The sequence below is a fragment of the Parasteatoda tepidariorum genome, chromosome X1, assembly GCF_043381705.1.
Source record: "Parasteatoda tepidariorum isolate YZ-2023 chromosome X1, CAS_Ptep_4.0, whole genome shotgun sequence".
NCBI classification, from domain to species: Eukaryota; Metazoa; Arthropoda; class Arachnida; order Araneae; family Theridiidae; genus Parasteatoda; species Parasteatoda tepidariorum.
Genome location: NC_092214.1, coordinates 52,773,430 through 52,792,818, shown reverse-complemented (window position 1 = coordinate 52,792,818; position 19,389 = coordinate 52,773,430). Strand labels below are relative to the sequence as shown.

Below are 19,389 nucleotides of genomic sequence, written 5' to 3'. Positions count from 1 at the left end.
TTTATTTATTTTGAAAAATAGGCTACACAGAAAACTTACATGAGCTAATTAGCAAAGCAAACCATATAGGGCGACAAGATTTCTACAGCTTCAATAATGTCAAAAAATTTAAATATTGCAAATGAAACATCACAGATCTCTTCTCATTAAAACATAACATAACATAACATAACATAACATAACATAACAAAACAAAACATAACATCTATTAAAAACATTTAAAATTTACCTTTTTTAATTTGTTTCTAAAATTTAAGTACTTTCACAACATCAAACTAAATCATAAATCCATTCCTAGCTCTGCTTAAAAGAAATTTGTATGGTTTCTCCCATTGTTTTTCTTTGAATTGTTCAAGTAGTAAATCAAATAAATAGCCTTATCCGCTTCCAGAATCAAGAAATCACTCTTTTACAGACGTGAAAGTTTTTGAAGAATTCTCCTGTCTTCATTTAAGAAAGGTGCAATTTAAACACGAAAAGTGCAGAGATAAGTCAAAGTCATCACTTTTTAGATTTAATGAAATTTCTTTTGACAGGCAATGTACGTAGTGTCTTCCTTTCTAAGAGTCTTTCAATTGCTTTGGGAATTTTTAATTCATTGTTGACTGTCAAAAGAAAAACCCTCTCTTATTTCCGTTTTGTTTCCTAGACATTTTCACTCGATTAACCTGAATTTTGCACTTCAGAAAATCTTGAGTTGTTAACGTCATTTATCACAGAAATTTCACATGCATGAAAAAGAAATTCATCTCTTGGCATCTAATATAAAAAAAAGACTCCTAAGGTCATGTTATTAAATCAGCTGTTATTAAAGTTTCAATTTTTTACTTATCGTCCAACTTATACCATCAAATTTGAAAAAAAACTCAAATAGTCTTTTTTAAATTATTAATTATAAGCTCTTTCAAATATAAAATTGCTTATTAATCAAAACAAGAAAAAAGTCAAAATGTCAGCTTAATTATTCTCATTTATAATGGATATTAACTCTAAGTTTCAGAGAAATGTATAAAAATTGCAGTCATTATATGATCGCGACAACAGTTTAATATGAGTTTTTAAGTTAAAAATAAAGGCTTCCGTAATGATTAAATTACTGAATTTATGTTAGAATTATATGCTTACTTACACTTCTTATCCAAGTTTTAATTTAGTTTTAGATTTTAAAGGATTAGTGGGACAGAAAAAATTTACAAATAAAAGATTTAAATTTTTCTCACCGTGAAGAATATAGTTTTGTTCATTGCACTTATACCATAAATAATAGTAATCATTGCGTAATTTTATGCATGAATTTCATTATTATACAAAATAAATTCTGCATTCCCAGGAAAAAATAAAATTTTCCTTTTCCATAGTTTTGAAGTCAACTTTAATATATTACTTAAAAAAAGTCTAATCATCATCAAAATTAAAAGATTCTTTAAGAATTAATATTTTTTCTGAAAAAGTTACTGAATAGTTTTAATTAATAACGTCTCCTTCGAAAATTTACATTTTTTATGATAAAACAAATTCACCCTGACAAAAAAACATTAATGTTATAAATGCAGCAAATACTTATACAGAGAGCTCTGTGAAGATGGGTGATAACCTTCATTAAAATGGATGAGATTTTAAACATTTTTAAAACTTTTAATGCATGCATCTTAACAATTTAAAATGATAATTTGTACAAAAAAACTCTATTAGTCAAATGAACTCTAAAAACTTTAGAAAAAGGAGCTATTAGTTATTAACAATATTCAAAAGGTTATTTTTTTTCAAACTGGACACTTTTATAAATTGCCTAGTATGATTGACTACCAAATTGTGGAAGTAAATTTTTTCAAATTTTTACTATGATTTTTTGCTGCAAAATATTAAAATTTCAAATAATTTTGAAATCATCAATTTTATATAAAAAAATATTATTGAAATTGTTCATTATTTTTATAAACTAATACTCAATGTTTCTATCAATTTCTCAAGGAGAACAGTCCTTAACTTTTTGGCTCAGAATTTTTATTAAACATGTTTTTTATACTTTTTTCATCATTTATCGTAATTTATATCAAAATAAGTGAAAAATATTATATTTAGCATTTTAATAATTTACGGTTATAAAATACAAAGTGAAAACCAAAGCCAAGGTAAAATGTCTAGGTAAATGTTCTAGGTAAAAGTTAAAGGTAAAATGTCACAAGCGCGGCTCATTTCCAAACAACAATTTTTCAAAATTGTACTTACTTGCAGTTATTTAGATCTAAGAGAAACGGTTATTTATCATTGAATTTTCTATAATTTACAAAATCAACAATCGATAAATTTTTAAATATCAATGAAAAATAAATTTCTAACTACTTTCATTGGATTTTATATTTTATATTATTTATTATATTACAAACATAATTCAGATAATTTAACAGAATTTTTTAGTAACTATTAGACTGCTTTCTTATAATTTAAAACTGTCAAAATATATTTTTAATTGAAATTCGAGTAACAGAAAAAAAATTATAATAGAACCACCGATGCCCAATTTGTGTCAAAGGATTAACATGCAGAAATTATAAAAACTAATAACCTTTAGGATGAAAACTTAAAACAAATTTTAGCATTTATTTTCAGTCATAAATTTAAAAAAAAACATACAAAAAAAATTCTCTTTTGAACAAATGTCTTCATCTTCGTGAATAAGTGTAGTGATTTCTGAAACTAAATGCATATCATAAGGGTATGCATGCATAAAAGTTATAGTTTCTTTTTAAAATGAAAGTCATGTTTTTTGTTAAATTAATGTTTTTAAATAATATATGTTTTTAAATAATTTATGTTTTAATGTTCTGCTATAATAAAGAAGCATTCCTTATGAATTATAAAACTTTTTACTTTTTTGAAGCCTCAATCTTTAAAAATGTGCGTAAATATTAAAGATAAAAACTAAATGTGGCTCATTAATATATCATGCATTAGTTTTTATACTCTAAAAGCTTTCTGAAAAAAGTTATAACAACAAGTTGTTTACAATTGTTATTAATAACCAAGTTACAGTTCAAACGTAAAGCTAAAAAACCAGTAATAGTTTAGATTACGTTATTTTAAGTAAAAACTTGATTTAGAAGCATTTATTTCCTTAGGAAATAAATTATTAACGTTTGTTGGAAAATCAAAGTTGCTTAAAAAAATACTGATGTAAAATTATTAAGCTATTATAATATTATTTCAAATATATGATATATTAATAGAAGCAAAACTGCAATAATGTTAAAATATAATATATTTATGCAATAGTAATATTGAGATGACTATGAGGATGTTATTTATTGATTAAAAGTAAAACAACCTGGTTTTAAATTAAGTTTTGAAACTGAATCCATGAATAACGGAACAAAATAATTCAATCCATTTTCACTTATGACAAATTTAAAGCGTTCCTATTTCTAAATAAATTTTCTCACAATAAAAGATAAATGTAGCTCAAATGCGTAGGAGATAATGCATATTTAAAATGTTTTACTTTTCTTAATTAATTCATATTTTTGAAAAGAATAACGCACCTGATACAAAATTGATCGCTGATGGCTAATTGAAAATGATGCAAAATGTCCAAATCATTCTTGCTTAAATAAAGCCAGATGTGCGTGCATCAAGTTTGCTCATTTATGAGGAAGCATTTCTGCTCCGTTAAATAAGTTAATTTTTTAATTGGTTTAGTAAAAATAATTTGTTAAATATGATACTCAACCCAAAATAAGAATCTAGACTTTGGTGAGCAATTATTTGTCTAACATGAGAAAAATTAATGCTTAAAAGAAATTAATTATTGGTAAATAATTTAAATATGCATCAATAATATAACCAAAGCACAATTTGCATTACAAACAATAGATAGCTTTTTTGTGTTAGTGGAATAAATTCTTATAAATATATATAATTTTAATAAAAAATTAGAATAAAGGTGTAACGAAAATCATGCTCTCAAGTTACGTAAGAAAATTATATTTCATATATCATTAATTTAGAATTTTTATTGGAATTTTTTGTAATTTTTATTCATTAGTTTAAAAGTTAAAACTTTCAAATAAATAAGTAACTTAATAACATTATTTTTTTTAACGTATTTCACCATAAAAATAATTAGGTTAAATTATAATATTTCAAACTAAATTTAACAAAACTATTTATTATAATATCAACAGCTTAATTTGTAATTCTCTATAGTTGATAATTTTATTTCTTTTTCTAAATAAAATATTTACGAGAAAGATTAATGATTAAATTATAAAATTAAATTAGTAATAACTTGAGATACAATTTATCATATACCATTTAGTAATTTTATTAATGTTCAAAATACCAATATATTGGATTACATTTCATTAAGTGTGGAAAAAGCACGTTAAAAGTATTTACAATTCTGTCAAGAAACGAACGAATGGTGAAAAGTAATGATTACATAAGTTGCTAATATTAAAGTTATGTTGTGGAAGGAAATGAAAGCTCTCAAATGAGGAAATTAGATACCTTATGTTATGATTTCGATAAAGAATAGGAAACACTTAATTTATTAAAGAGGAGTAACACTAATGAGTTTATTGAAAGAGAATTTATTGAATTTATTTATGAATTAAAATAAAGCGTTTCCAAACTCAAAATACAAGGTTTTAATCTCATTAACATTTAGAAATAAGAAGCCCACCGAGACTTGTAATTCCCTATCCGTTTGCCTAAATCCAATTTTTCAATCTTGTGCCTTTCTTAGGAAATACATAATAATAAAATGATTAGTTTTCATTTACGAACACTCCCAGCAAATTCAATTATCTTAGGAGAAGCATTATTTAAGAACGGATACTAACTCGGAGTTCCAATCAAGAGGTTTAAAATCTGAATACTCATCTTGTTAGGATATCACTTCAAGGCTTACAGTCATAACTGTATTTTAATTTAATCTTGTTTCTGCATAGAAAATTCGTGAACAATGATATTCTGTTAAGGAGGTTTCATTGTCCTTGAGTAAATAAGGCGCCATTGTGTACGTTTTGTGAATACCGGAGGAGAAAGCGTTATATTAGAAGAAAAAGTTCAACTTGATTAAGTTTTGAAAAGAGCTATTTACTTTAATGATACGCATTTTTTGAATGGAAATTCTATCTTAGATGCATCCTTCTGAATTCTCGATATTGGATATTAGCATGCCTAAGTAGAAAAAAAAACGGTAGGTTCACAAGAATCAATAGCGTTGCGCTTTTAGACAAATCCGTTTTTATGTAATGTGTTCTATTGTGTTTCTAAATAATAAAAAAAACAATAATTGTACTACGGAAAATCTTAATTTGAAATAAGCGATCAATTGAAATGTAATTATTTTGACCTTTTTTTTAAATTTTATTTTTAAGATAAATATGCTTGATATTGTTATTAAGTACTGTATACTATATTGATTAAAAATATGAATTTCACACGGAGAAAAAAAAAGTTGGTAAAACTATAGTACTGTATAATAACGGCATTTAGCAACAACAAAAAAAAAAAAAGAAAAAAAAATCTTAGTTCTGGTTAATAAAACTACAATATATGGTATTTAAATCATTCATTTAATAATTCTTCCGTTCTTATTGAAACAGTTTACCGAAAAGTCTGGTTTTCTAAATTATAGTTTTTATTGCCATAAGTATAGCAAAAGATACAAAACTAAAACTAAATTTAACTGAAAAACTCACTTTTATGCCCTGTTCTTAGATAATGTGATAAAATTATCATAGTTTATCATATTTCTCAAATTTTATCACGAATTACAAAGCCATATTTTATTGTTCATTTTACCGAAATCATTGCAAAAGCAATACTGTGAAAATTAATGAGTTTTTTGTTCTCATAGAGTAAACAAATATGGCAAATTTTATAATATTCTGGTAGCTTTGACCATACTTCCTTCTCAGTCCTGGAATTATAACTGTCTTAATATAAAAAAGAACAGATATAAAGTGGGTTTTTCATCTTTGGGTGTATTTTTACGATGAAAAAATTCATTTGAAACTAACAAAATGTTAGTTTCAAATGATGTTTCAATCATGTTTTTTTTAAACGAATGTTGTTACCGTTTCAATGAAAGTCAAAACTGCATTCCTTAAATCAGATGAAACGTTTCTTTTTATCAAACAAAAAAACTCCTCCCAAAAAGACTATTAAATTTCACATAATACAAATTTTAACGAACGAAAAATGAAAAAATAAAAAAATCCTTAAACTGAATTCGCAGAAACTTTTCCCTCTATTTTCTGTAATGTAATGATCAAAATTGTCTTTTTGTTAATGTCAGCCTGCTTAGTTTTGTAAAGTGGTTTTTCGAATACGTAACAAATCAAATACATTGCTAAAACGCATAGATAATTATAAAAGCGATGCGTTGTAGAAAATTGAAGGAATGACAAGAAAATATTCCTTATGCGTATCATATTTTTTACAGAACAAAGTTGAAGGTTTAAGATTTACAATTTTAAAAATCCTAATTATTCTGTGCACACGATATTTAAAAATATGAGATAAGAAACAAAAAGGTGATCTTTTGAAACGTACTCTTCTTTTTCTGATGAGTTTGGATTTTAGACCCTCGAATTATGCTGCGGAATCAACCCTCACAGACCCTTAATCTAGAAATTAGGGTCCTAATAGTTTAGTTAAGACCCCTTAATACTAATTTCACTTAAATATTTCCTTTCAAGAAAATTATTTCACTTAAATTCTTCAAATATTTCTACAATGCTCTTGTATAAATATTTAAAGGAATTAAAAACTTTATTCGCGTAATTATGAAAGACATTTATCTAATAACAATTTTGTATAAAACTATTACTTTTAAGTGTATTTTTTATTTTATTATTATTTTAACTTAATGTTAGAAAGAGTAATGTTAACTCATTTGAAACTATATAATTTTGAATGGCTAGTTTATTGGAAAGTTGCAACGTTCTAATAATTTCTGAGTAATAAAATTTTTAAAAAGTCACTTTATGCTTTGAAATTTAAAGGAAATTTGGCAAATTCAGTTATAGAATTGGATTCTGCTATTTAAATTTACTTAGTCCAAAATGATGCAAAAATATTGAATTTTTATTGGAGCGCTCTGGTAAAGATTTCGGTAAAATTAACAATAAAATATAGTTTTATAATATGTAGTAAAATTTGGAAAATGTGATAAAATTTGGCAATTTTAACAAGAAATTTTAGAGCATGCCATAAAATCCATACATTTGGTTAAAGTTAATTTTACTAAATATGCGGTAATGAGAACCATAATTTTAAAAATCGGGATTTAAGGTAAACCATTACAATATGAACAGAACCAAGTGAATGGTTTAAATATCGTTTGTTCTGATTTTTATTGTCAGAATTATGCTTCGGAACTTTCATTATCATACCGTACAGTAGTTTTAATAGGACTTTTTCTTCGTGTAGTTAAACAAATTTATTTTGCTTAAAAAGCAGCCATTTAAAATAACATTATACCCATTAACACAATATGACATAAAATTAGATACAGCAAATATGTTAATATGAGTTTACCTTCCCTTATATTAACATAGTAAAAAAGTTAGATTTATATTTTTTTATATCAAGCAGAGAAGATATGCAAGTAAATTATTTGTGTACTGTTTAATTTCTCCAATCAAATTAAATAGCACCATATTACTTGGAAGCATATTTAAAGAGCATTAATTTAGGAATTAAAAAAATACCATTTACATCAGAAAAGCCTTCTACTGTGAAACAGAAGAATTTCCATTTCGGTTCAAATGCCAAATTTCTGACATTTCTTACTTTTCGTTTTTATCTTTTCTTCAACATCCCAGATTTAATTTTCATACATTTTCTCACTCTAAGCTAAAAGTAAACTTTACTGCAGCAAATTTTAATTACATGCAGCCATACAGACATGATAGGTGAAAAGAAACCCCATATTGCAAATTAAGCATTCGGAGCAAGGAATTAAAATGAGATTAAATTTTTCTTACACTTCATTTAAACTCGTGTCATTGCTTACAGCATTAAAACTGGTGGACCTTTTTAAAATGTTTGGAATGACAGTTGCACGGAAAGAATTTTATTTCTTTTGAAGTGATATATTTTACCCATGTCTTAGTTAGCATAAAGTATTTCCTTTTTAGAAGTCAGGAATTTCTAGAAGTTAAGGTTTTCGCTATTCGAGTAGACATAAGATAAAACTGTTATTATTTTTAATTAAAATGGTATTTCAGTTTAAAGCTAAGAGATTAAAATTAATCTTTTTTTGCTTCTATATAAAGGGTGCATAATACATTATGAAATAAAAATTTAGTTAAATATAAATTTATTTTGTTTGAAATATTTACCATATAAGCTATTGCAAAGATTGTCCTGATTAAAAAATTTAAGTTGTATATATATTATATATNATATTAATATATATATATATATATATATAAGATTTTTAGCTTAAGAAGTTTAATAAGCATATAAAAAAATTTTACAACAATAATATTTGGATTAAGATTAAAAGTAAAACAAACAGATGGTTATTAAATTTTTATTGGCTGAAAAAACCATGCACTTTTTCTATTAAATGCAAAGATAGTTTTTCAGTCAGTGTTAATAACTTGGATTTTCTGTTTTATTAAAACTAGGAGTTGAAAAAAATATTGCATGTTTAGTATGTAGAATAGCATTCAAATATTTTTTACAGAAAATATTGGTTATAAATTTAAAATTAGGATGACTATTCGTATCTTATATATTATTAAATAAGACATCTTATATATTATTAAATAAGTTAAAAATTTACTCAAAAACAATTAATTTATCTTAGCATTCCTTCCAGAAAATTAAAAACAAGACAAACGGAACCACTTAGTATTTTCTTAAAAATTTTCAAATAGTAATTGATGTCACATAACATCATTGTGGCATTATATTCAAAGAAATATTTGAGTTTAATATCAAATATTATTCATAAAACAAAATGAAAGTTAGAACAAAAAAATGAAATTTATACTTTTTCCACTAAAGGCAAGGATAGTTCCTCTTTAACTTCAAAATTATAAATATTTATATCTAATACACTGCTGTAAACTCCTTCAAAAAAAAGGGTTGAATAACAACTTAGTTAATCGTTATTTACAATATTCAAATAAAACAGATCCCGCAGTGGACCGATCCTTAAGACACGGTTCCCAACAGATCACCAAAGTCAAGCATCACAGGCTGCGGTCAGTGTGTCGGTGGGTGACCACTTATATTAGTCTGTGTAGGGACCGAGGGTATACGGTATTGGTCCTCGTTAAACTGTTCTACCGTAAAGTGCTCGACTTCGCGTGCAGGTCAACGAGCTACCAAAGCGGGGGTCCCATCCCCTCTACAGAGGATCAAAATTGTGATGGCATGTCTTCGGATCATCCTCAGGGATGTTTCCCAGACCGTCGCCAATAGCCCATTGTGCAGTTCTAGTGCAACGTGAATGAACTACAACAACAACGAATAAAATAGTCAAATAACCATAAATAAGATGGCAATAAATTTGTAAACTGTTAGAAAAAACTTTATTACTGCATTCACCTAATACGGTTAAAGAATCAGAATTTTATCGCACTAACTAAGCCCACTTAATGATGAGAGCTAATTCCTTACAGCTACCTTACATATATTATAGCCGTAAAGGCTAATCTGTCATTCTCATAATAAGCCACATAATAAGCCAGTGAATATGTCGACAAAATGGAGGTTTGAGTCCCATCATTGACGTCACAATATTTCCTCCATTTCAACATGAAGAATTTCCAGCGTCCTGCACTCCCCAATTAGTATCCTCCAATGCTAATTACCTAACGAAAAGCCTAGCTCCAAATGTCCTGTTAAATTTTTCTTAATGTTTTGAGACTATGCTAGTTGTAAATGATTAAAAAACCGTATAGTTTTGTATTCATAGCTTTACTACCATACTAGTTGTCAGCGGTTTCAAAACCACATAAAGTAAATAATGCTCTTTACCCTAAACCTTATGGTTAATTGGATAGACAGACTGTTGTCAGTTATTTTACCATAATTTTTCAATGAAATTTTTAACAATGCCCGAAACCAGACCATGCTATATATTAGTGAATATGCAAAACATTTACTTAAATAAAATGAATTTATCTCAGTTTTCCCTTTAGAAAATTAAAAAATAACGGGACCACTTACGTTGTTTTCTTTGAAATATTCAAATAATAACCAATGCCATTGTGGAATTGTATTCAAAGCAACATTTGATTTTAATGCCAAATATTATTTTCAAAAAGACTGAAAAGTTAGAACTAAAAAAATGTTAGAAATATTGAACCTTTTATTGTTATATCTTCTATAGATAGTAGTTGAAAGCCACTCAGTTCCTTCAAAAGGCACTCAAGCCCAATAAAAGTGAAGCTTACATTGAAGAGAAAAGTATGTTCTAAACTGCAAGAATATAATAAAATTTACCGTCTTTCTATCTCTAATGGAAACACTAAAAAGGTCGCTATTATTTTACCGAAGCGCTTCTGTAATAATTTGGGCAAAATTAGTAATGAAAAATTATAAAAATAATAAAAATAATAACACATTATAAAATATAATTTTATATAATGTGTGATAAAATTTGGTAATTTTATCATGATAACTTAGAGCATGGCATAAAAACCTTATTTCGTCTAAAATTACTTCTCAGTTTTTGTAATTTTTACTACATGTGTGTTAATAAAAACTCTAATTTTAAAACTCAAAGTATCTGATAAACCGTTAACATCTGAAAACTTCCACATTACTAATTTAAATGCCGTATATTTTGGTTAGGTTAACCAGAATCACGGATTTTTTTACGAGAAAAGTCACTACCATAGAGTACGGTAATTTTACCAGAATTTATTTTCTCCGTGTACTTGTGGAGTATTATGCAAAGTTCTTATTCCAAAACATAGTTTAAGGCGTAAGGACATACGAGCAACAATTTGTGATTGACTAAGAGCTGAAATTGATCAAAAAGGGTACATTCTACGAGAACACGAAGCGCTTTACCAATGATTTTGCTAAAATTAACAATAAAATGAGTTTTTTTTTTAGTGTTTGATAAAATTTGGTAAATGTGGTAAAATTTCATGACGTCAGAAGTATAATCAGAAGTATAATTTTGAAAACCAGAATTTCCGGTAAACCGTATCTATATAAAAGTAAAAATTACCAAATGAATATTTAAAAACCCTATATTTAATTTTTTTTTACCAGAAATGTTACCAGATACAGAACGGTAATTTATCGGAACTTCCTTTTCGGTGCATAGAGTGCATGGAAAGGGTTTTATTTTATTCAACGAAATCTTAAGACTATAAACGTATCTTTTTATTGCTTATAAAACTAATCTTAACTATCCATCATATTTATTATACCCAGAAGTATTGTTAAATGACCATAAATTTCTTCAAAATTATTATCTTTTGAAAACAACGCTTACTATACTTCGCAATTTTATCAAGTTATTTATGTTACTGTTGGTCTGAATGATATTTCGAAAATAGCATTATATACTCTAAAATAGTCTAAACTAAGATTTCGAAATGAAATAGAGAATATGTCTTTGCTGTGTCTAGTTTGAAAAATGTTTCGCATAGCATAAGACATGGAATAATCAAAATCAACAATCGCTTCTGAAAGCAATAATTTATTATAAAATTTATTGTCAAATTTATTGTATCCTTTTATTATTATCAGAAATTCATCTCATTTATCAAGGTATTTATAATATTATTATAGTTATTTATAAGTCATTAATTTTAAATAATAATAACATGGAAGCATTAGTTTAGTATAATGAACACATTAAAAAGTTAGTTTAAAATAATAGTTCTATTATATTCTTTAACATTAATAGATTTGCTTTACAAGAAATATTTGCTTTGCAGAAAGTGAAAAAAAAGTATTTCCTGTATTAGACAGAACGAACTATACACGAAACAATATTTTATCACATTATCGAGGGCAACCTTATACTATAATTATGAATTTTGAAAAAAAAACATTATTGAATTTGCATTTTGTTTAAGAGGAAAACTTTTGTTAAGACGTTAGAACTGGATAAAGAATTAGCATTTTTTTTTTGTTCATAAACAAAATTAGTGTATGTATGTTAGGCGAATAAACTTAATTTATACGCTAGAAAATTTAAGCAGGAAATTTTTTTTTCAAGCAAAATATTCATATTACAGCACTACCTTATATTTTAAAATAATTTTAGAAATAATTTTTTACTCATTTATACATTATAATATTAATTATAATTTTTATAATAACTCATTATACATTATAATATTAACAACACGCAAAAAAAAATAATAATAAACGGACAGTCCTCAATAACTTTTGATCAAATGATCGGATCTTCGCGTTTTAGGACTCAATCTTAATGGTTCAAAAGGGTGACTTCAAATATGTTAACTAATTAGTGCTGTACCGGGATAGCCTGGTTGTTAGGGCACTGTGACCTTGTCCAACAGGACGTGGGTTCGATCCCTGCCGGGCGAAGACTCCCCGCGTAGTAAATGGTGACGGATTCACGTGAAATCTGTCGGGTCACTAAGTCCTCCATGTCCAAAAAATCATACCTTTGGGGGTACTGATCCAGTAGTTTCCTTGTCTTCTGAATTGGGTTAAAAATTGCAAGGCTACGGAGTTGAACATTAGAAGTCGTAAACCCAAAATTGGGTCGGCTGCTCAGCGACGGTTATATAAAAAAACAAATTAGTGCTGAGGATATTTTAAGTTACAAAATCAAGCACAAAAACGTACATTATCTGAATAAACATAACTTCCTTTCGAGACGGACTCGGAATTCTGACCTCCAAAATATAGGGGGTAGCCTGAATCTGAGAAATACGGTCCCCCCCCACACACACAAAAAAGAAATATTTGTACCCCTTAATGCTAATTTTACTTTTTGCTTTATTTCACCGTATGTCGAAAAAATTTTAAGGGAATTGAAACATTTTGCTCACAATTATAAATTTCGCTTAGCCACAGATAATTCCATGCAAAAAATAAATTTTAGTGAGTATTAATTATTTTTCCTTATTTTATTTTCTACTTGTTGAAAGAATTTTGAATAGTAACGTAGACAGTTTTTATATCATTTCGCAGAATGTAATTTTAAATTACAAAATGCAAAATTTGAGCAAAATCGGTCAAATAGTTTCTGAGAAATCACATTCTGCAAAAGTCGTATTTCAGTACGCAAAGAGCAAAATTAACATTCAGAGATCCAAGCATTGGACACTCTCCTGAGCAAACTATATTAACCATATTTCCCAGATTACGGCTACCCTCTATATTTGGATAACAGAAATCCGAATCCATCAAAAAAGGTATATTTATTCAGTGAAAGTACGTTTTTGTGTCTGATTTCGTAGCTTAAAATATCGTCTGCACTAATTAATTAGTAAATTTGAAATCACCCCTTCGAGCCATTAGGATTGAGAAATAGAAGGTGAAGATCCGACCATTAGATCAAAAGTTTTTAAGAGTGGTCCATTTTATATTTTGAGCACAGTACATAATAAAAAAGATCGTATAAAACCAACGCATTTAATACTGATAAATCAAACCTGATTTAAAAATCATAGAATACTTAACTCAAATAATTTACCCGAAAAATTGAAATAATTTTATTATAAAGTATTAATTCCTTGAAACACAGCTTCTCTTTGGTTTCTAAGAATATTTAAAAGATTGACTTATTTCACCCTCCAAATAAAACGGTCTGTACATCCTAAACAAATTACGTTTTCGCTGGAAATAAACTTGTTTAAAATAAAGCTTCATTATGTCTAGTTTAATAATATGAAGTCAGTCTTTTAATATGAAGTCTAGCCAGTTTTATGTGTAAAGCCTTATCAAAAGCACATAATCACGTAAATAATTTAACTATAATAGCAAATATACCTTATCTCCCTGTATAGCGTAATGCATTTTCGAAAATTTTTGTAATTACAATTTGGCAAGTCTTCACTAACGAAGCCTAAAAAGTTAGTTATTTGCTATTTTATAGTAATTTGCAGTATATATATATATATATATATAGAGAGAGAGAGAGAGAGAGAGAGAAAGAGAGAGNAAATAATATTGGAGCCATTAAAAAAAGACTTATGGAACACGATAGATGTGTCCACTACCAAGAATTCTAAAACTCATCAATCACTGCGCATTGTTGAAATCTTGGCCTTAAATTCAATTTCGACCATGCCAAAATTATTTCCATGACCACACTATTTCATCCTCCTACCCTGTAATCTTGCTCTATTCATATGAATGCTGATTCCCATTGTTAACGGTATTAATTGATCACCACCTCTCCACAGTGCTTGGAAATGCATTTTATCCTAATTTGCCCCTCTCGTCTACTGGGATTTTTTCTTGTTTCGTTTTTCATCTTTTTTTTTCTCTCTGTTATTGCGGTTCTTCTAGTTTTATTTCTCACATTTTTTTCCCCCAATTTTCGTTGGCAATTTTACGCTTTGTATTTCAAATCACCTTTGTCACTCATTCTCGTCTGACAAGTCTTGAAAATAGGTGTCTGTTTTTGAGCATTTGAAACATGTCGACTGTCATTTTTAATTTATATGCTTTTGAAGCCAATGAAGATTTTAATCAGGTGACATTTGAAACAGTTTATTTTGCATTAAGCTGGGGGATATATTCATACATGAATGTATATATATATATATATATATATATATATATATATACATTCATGTATGAATATATCCCCCAGCTTAATGCAAAATAAACTGTTTCAAATGTCACCTGATTAAAATCTTCATTGGCTTCAAAAGCATATAAATTAAAAATGACAGTCGACATGTTTCAAATGCTCAAAAACAGACACCTATTTTCAAGACTTGTCAGACGAGAATGAGTGACAAAGGTGATTTGAAATACAAAGCGTAAAATTGCCAACGAAAATTGGGGGAAAAAAATGTGAGAAATAAAACTAGAAGAACCGCAATAACAGAGAGAAAAAAAAAGATGAAAAACGAAACAAGAAAAAATCCCAGTAGACGAGAGGGGCAAATTAGGATAAAATGCATTTCCAAGCACTGTGGAGAGGTGGTGATCAATTAATACCGTTAACAATGGGAATCAGCATTCATATGAATAGAGCAAGATTACAGGGTAGGAGGATGAAATAGTGTGGTCATGGAAATAATTTTGGCATGGTCGAAATTGAATTTAAGGCCAAGATTTCAACAATGCGCAGTGATTGATGAGTTTTAGAATTCTTGGTAGTGGACACATCTATCGTGTTCCATAAGTCTTTTTTTAATGGCTCCAATATTATTTGCTTTATTACAACCAATTAAATATGCCATAATTATTCAGTAAAATTAAATTTTTTCTACTTCTTTTAATGCAAAAAATACTCACTCAAGGAAAAATACTCAAGGGATACAAATAACCATAATATGCATCAAATCTTTTGAGTTGTAATTTTATAATTTTTTAAATGATTATTATTAACAATATATAGCTTTATATAATCACTTTAAGTTAAATATAACAAAATTATAAGCAACAATAGTCATTTTTAAATTTAAGCATTAAATATCTCTTGAACTTAATACTTAATTTCGATAATCAATCTTAGTTTAAGGGCTAACTACATAGATTAGTAGTAGAATTTATTAATTTCTAATAATAGGACATCCTAAAGTGCTTAAGAGCACAATAATTATCTTCTCACACCCAGCTGCTTAATGACTCTTCTTCAAGATAATTTATCTTTTATCATATTAATACAAAGAATTTAGGATTAAAATAGAAAAAAAAGTTTTTGTCATTAATTTTTTTATTTTTTTTATTGATGAGTTAAAAAATTAACGCTTGATATTAAAATTATGTAACCTCATGTTGAATTTATATTTTTAGTATTTTAATTACTGTTGCATATACTTAGTTTTGAAAAATAAATAATACATTTTTATCAATCTTCAGAAATAAAAAAATACTCCTTTTTTTTCTTAAAAAAATAACTAGTAGAGGGAAGTGAAGTTTGAATGGAAGCTGAAGCTTAACTATTTGACTTAGAAACTGTTGGCTTTAATTAAGATATTCATTGTTTAGTTATGCCCAATAAATCATTCCTGAAAAGTAATGCATGTTCTACTTTTTTTACATTTTTTTTCCAGAAAAAGTCAAATCAATCGCTCTTACCCCATTAGCGGGGAAAGACCGAGGATTATGTATGGGAATTCTCTATGAAAATTAGCTCTGAAACTAACTCTATTGGAAATTTAGAAAAACTGAAATTTCAGTGAAAAAGTAGCAGGCATTTCTATTTTATAGAAAAATTCAAGTATATATTTTTCAGTATATATAGTGCAATTAATTATTTTATGTGACAATGTAATTTATATGTGATGTAATCAAGGCCGTAAAGAAAGAAGGAGAGAGGGATAATTATCCCAGGACTTGAGAGTGCTGAGAACCCGGTCAAAATTTCTTAGTACTTATAATATAGTACTTATTAATTACTTTTTTCTAAAACAAAATAGCTGAGAATTCCTTTAAATATAGATGATAATTACAAGCTTGTATAATGGGTCTTCAAAAATTTTATGAGTTAAGAAATAAAGGCTTTTTGTACTTTGAGGAAGAAGCCCACTGCGAATTTTGTCCTGAAGACCGTAAAACTATTGTTCAGCCTTAAATGTTGTCTTCTTCCGCTGCGCTGCAACTTTCGTAGGGCCAGCATACACTGATATCAGGGGAGTAGAGGCAAAACAGTGTAGTACCAGGTTTTTTCCCAAGAGCAAATATTATGGAAACGTAACAGAAAAATTTTGTTATTACATTAAATCCTAATTATTTGTTAATGTATGATTTTTGTAATATACTGGGGTAAAAATAATTTTTATATTTGTAATGACCATTAAATAAAGCTAATTTAAAAACAACAGAATATTAAAAAGTTTATATAGTAAAAAAGAAAACTTATATACACAGACGCGGTGAATTAATCAGCAACAACTCGGCAATATGGTAGTTTCTTCTTCTTGACTAGTAAAGTGTAATTCAGAATTTGCTTACTGAAAACATAACGAATTTCGGCATAAATGAGGTACTCGGTTACGTCCCACTAACCGGTCTTATCCAACTCTTCCTGACTTAAGAAAGGATAAAATGATTTAGAATCTGGCAGTAAACAGAATTAATCATTATTTGTTTAATAATATTTGTAACAACAAAAACAGAAGGAATTTTGGCACAATTGTGGTGCTCGGTTACGTCCCACTAACCGGTCCTATCCTATTTTTCCTGACGTAGGAATGGATTAAATGATTCATAATCTGACCGTAATCAAAATTAATCATTATTTGCTTAATAATATTTGTAACAACAAAAACAGAAGGAATTTTGGCACAATTGAATTACGTCTCACTAACCAGTCTTATCCTAACTCCCTGACGTAAGAAAGGATTAAATGATTCAAAATCTGACAGTAAACAGAATTAATCATTATTTGTTTAATAATATTTGTAACAACAAAAACTGATTAATCATTAATGTAAATAATACTTTAATCAAATTTGTATTTTGTTTCTTTTTGCAGCATGTAAGGAATCTTACAAAATGTTTTGAAGAGCCACACGTAGCTTGGAGGTACCACAGATAAGTATATATGAATTTTCATCAAGATGTGAGTACATATTTAAGACTTGGTTTCAAGAAATCGTTCATAAAACGAAAAAACTTCAAAATAAATCAAATTAATTCAAAATCAATAAGAAATAAGCTGTTTATGACTTATTAAACTGTCAAAAAGACAGTTATAAAATAAGTATTTACTCAACAAATGTGTACATTCCGCAAGTTCTTTTTTTTTAAAGTTAAAAATAGCGTGTTTGCTCAACATCAAACATCAGAAATTAGTAATAACTATTGTGTTTACTTACATTTAAAAAAGTATAAAAACTATCACGAAGAAAAATATTACTTTGACTAAGAAGAAAATCATATCTCACGAGGTTATACAGGTTTGAAAGTGTAAAAATTTAATTTAATTTATTGTTCATTTACGTTAAGCTTTTGTTCAGTTGCTACTATTAATGGAAAAAATGTGATTTCGGGTGGATCTTTCAATGCAACGAAAGGGAAAAACAGAAAGACAAGAAAAGAGTTTTTTAAAATTCTCCATACAGGAGAAGGTGTTTTAAGTTATGCTAAAAATGAAAATTTAACCATTGATCATACTCAGCTTGCCTTTAAAAATGAAATTATGATCAAGACAATCTTATTACTGAACCAAATAACAAAATTGACTTTTATAACAGTTAATATCATTATTGATATTTTAATTGCAAAACGTTCATAAGCACTATATAACTTCAAACAAACGCTTATTATTATTTTTAAAAATGATGGCTTTCCATTTATTATTTAAACTAAGTTAAATGAAAAGTATATTTTTGTATCATATCTCAAGTATGAATTTTTAAAATCAAATGTATCCGATATTTCATAAATATCTCGAAAAATCAGCATTTCTAAATAACACTAGCTTATCTGTGAATCTTTCTGTATTATATCTCAAGTACAAATTTTCTAAAGTAATTGTATCTTTTATTTCATAAATACCCTGTAAAAATACCATTTCTGAATAACACTAGCTTATCTGTAAATCTTTCCGTAATCATGTCTCAAGGATAAATTTTCAAAATCAATTGTATCCGATACGTCACAAATACTCAGTAAAATTAGCATTTCTGAATTATTCTGAGTTTATAAGCAAATCTTTTTGTATCATATCTCAAGTATGAATTTTTAAAATGAAATGTATCTGATATTTCATAAATATCTTGTAAAATCAGCATTTCCGAATAACGTTAGATAACATTATTGGTATTGCGTCAAAATTAAGTGATAAGTGACCTAACTGTGAGCTTATTACTATGGAACTTTAGACCTACCTATTTCTTTGTTATATCGGACGCGCTTTTGAATGGTCAATATTCCCAGGAACGATGATTGATGAGGAGTTGGGCGAAAAATGACTCGAACAGAATATTAAAGCACTGGCCTCGACAAAGTTGCTCTATCATACATTTTGCCAATCCTTCTGAAACTCAGCTGCTGTTTGAATCAATTTAAAAGATAAATTATTGCGAAGTCCGTCTTCACGTTTCAAAGTCACTCATCAATTTTGATGCCATTATGAAATGCAGGGACCAATGTTGAATATATTACAATTTTGCAGACTAAATTTTATCTCATGCTTGCTTATGCTCACTTGGCTAAAGTAATTGAAAAAATACTACATTTTTTTACTACATATATACTTAGATACAACATACATACAAGATATATATATATATA

At 27.4% G+C, this 19,389-nt stretch overlaps 1 protein-coding gene and 1 long non-coding RNA gene across 3 annotated transcripts in view; one reads left to right on the top strand and one right to left on the bottom strand.

Annotated features, from left to right (window-relative positions):
• The window catches only part of LOC122269370 (uncharacterized), a 104,938-nt gene that overhangs the window by 42,881 nt on the left and 42,668 nt on the right, over positions 1-19,389 (bottom strand). The gene's annotated exons all lie outside the window — the stretch shown is intronic.
• Positions 1-19,389, top strand: part of LOC107443691 (uncharacterized) — a 73,070-nt gene that overhangs the window by 13,770 nt on the left and 39,911 nt on the right. The window contains exons 1-2 of one of the 2 annotated variants that reach the window (XR_006225147.2): positions 11,592-11,757; positions 17,627-17,713. This is a non-coding gene — a long non-coding RNA (uncharacterized lncRNA). Of the gene's footprint in view, positions 1-11,591; positions 11,758-17,626; positions 17,714-19,389 lie in introns of those variants that run through there. The other variant, XR_001584017.3, reaches the window with a different exon arrangement.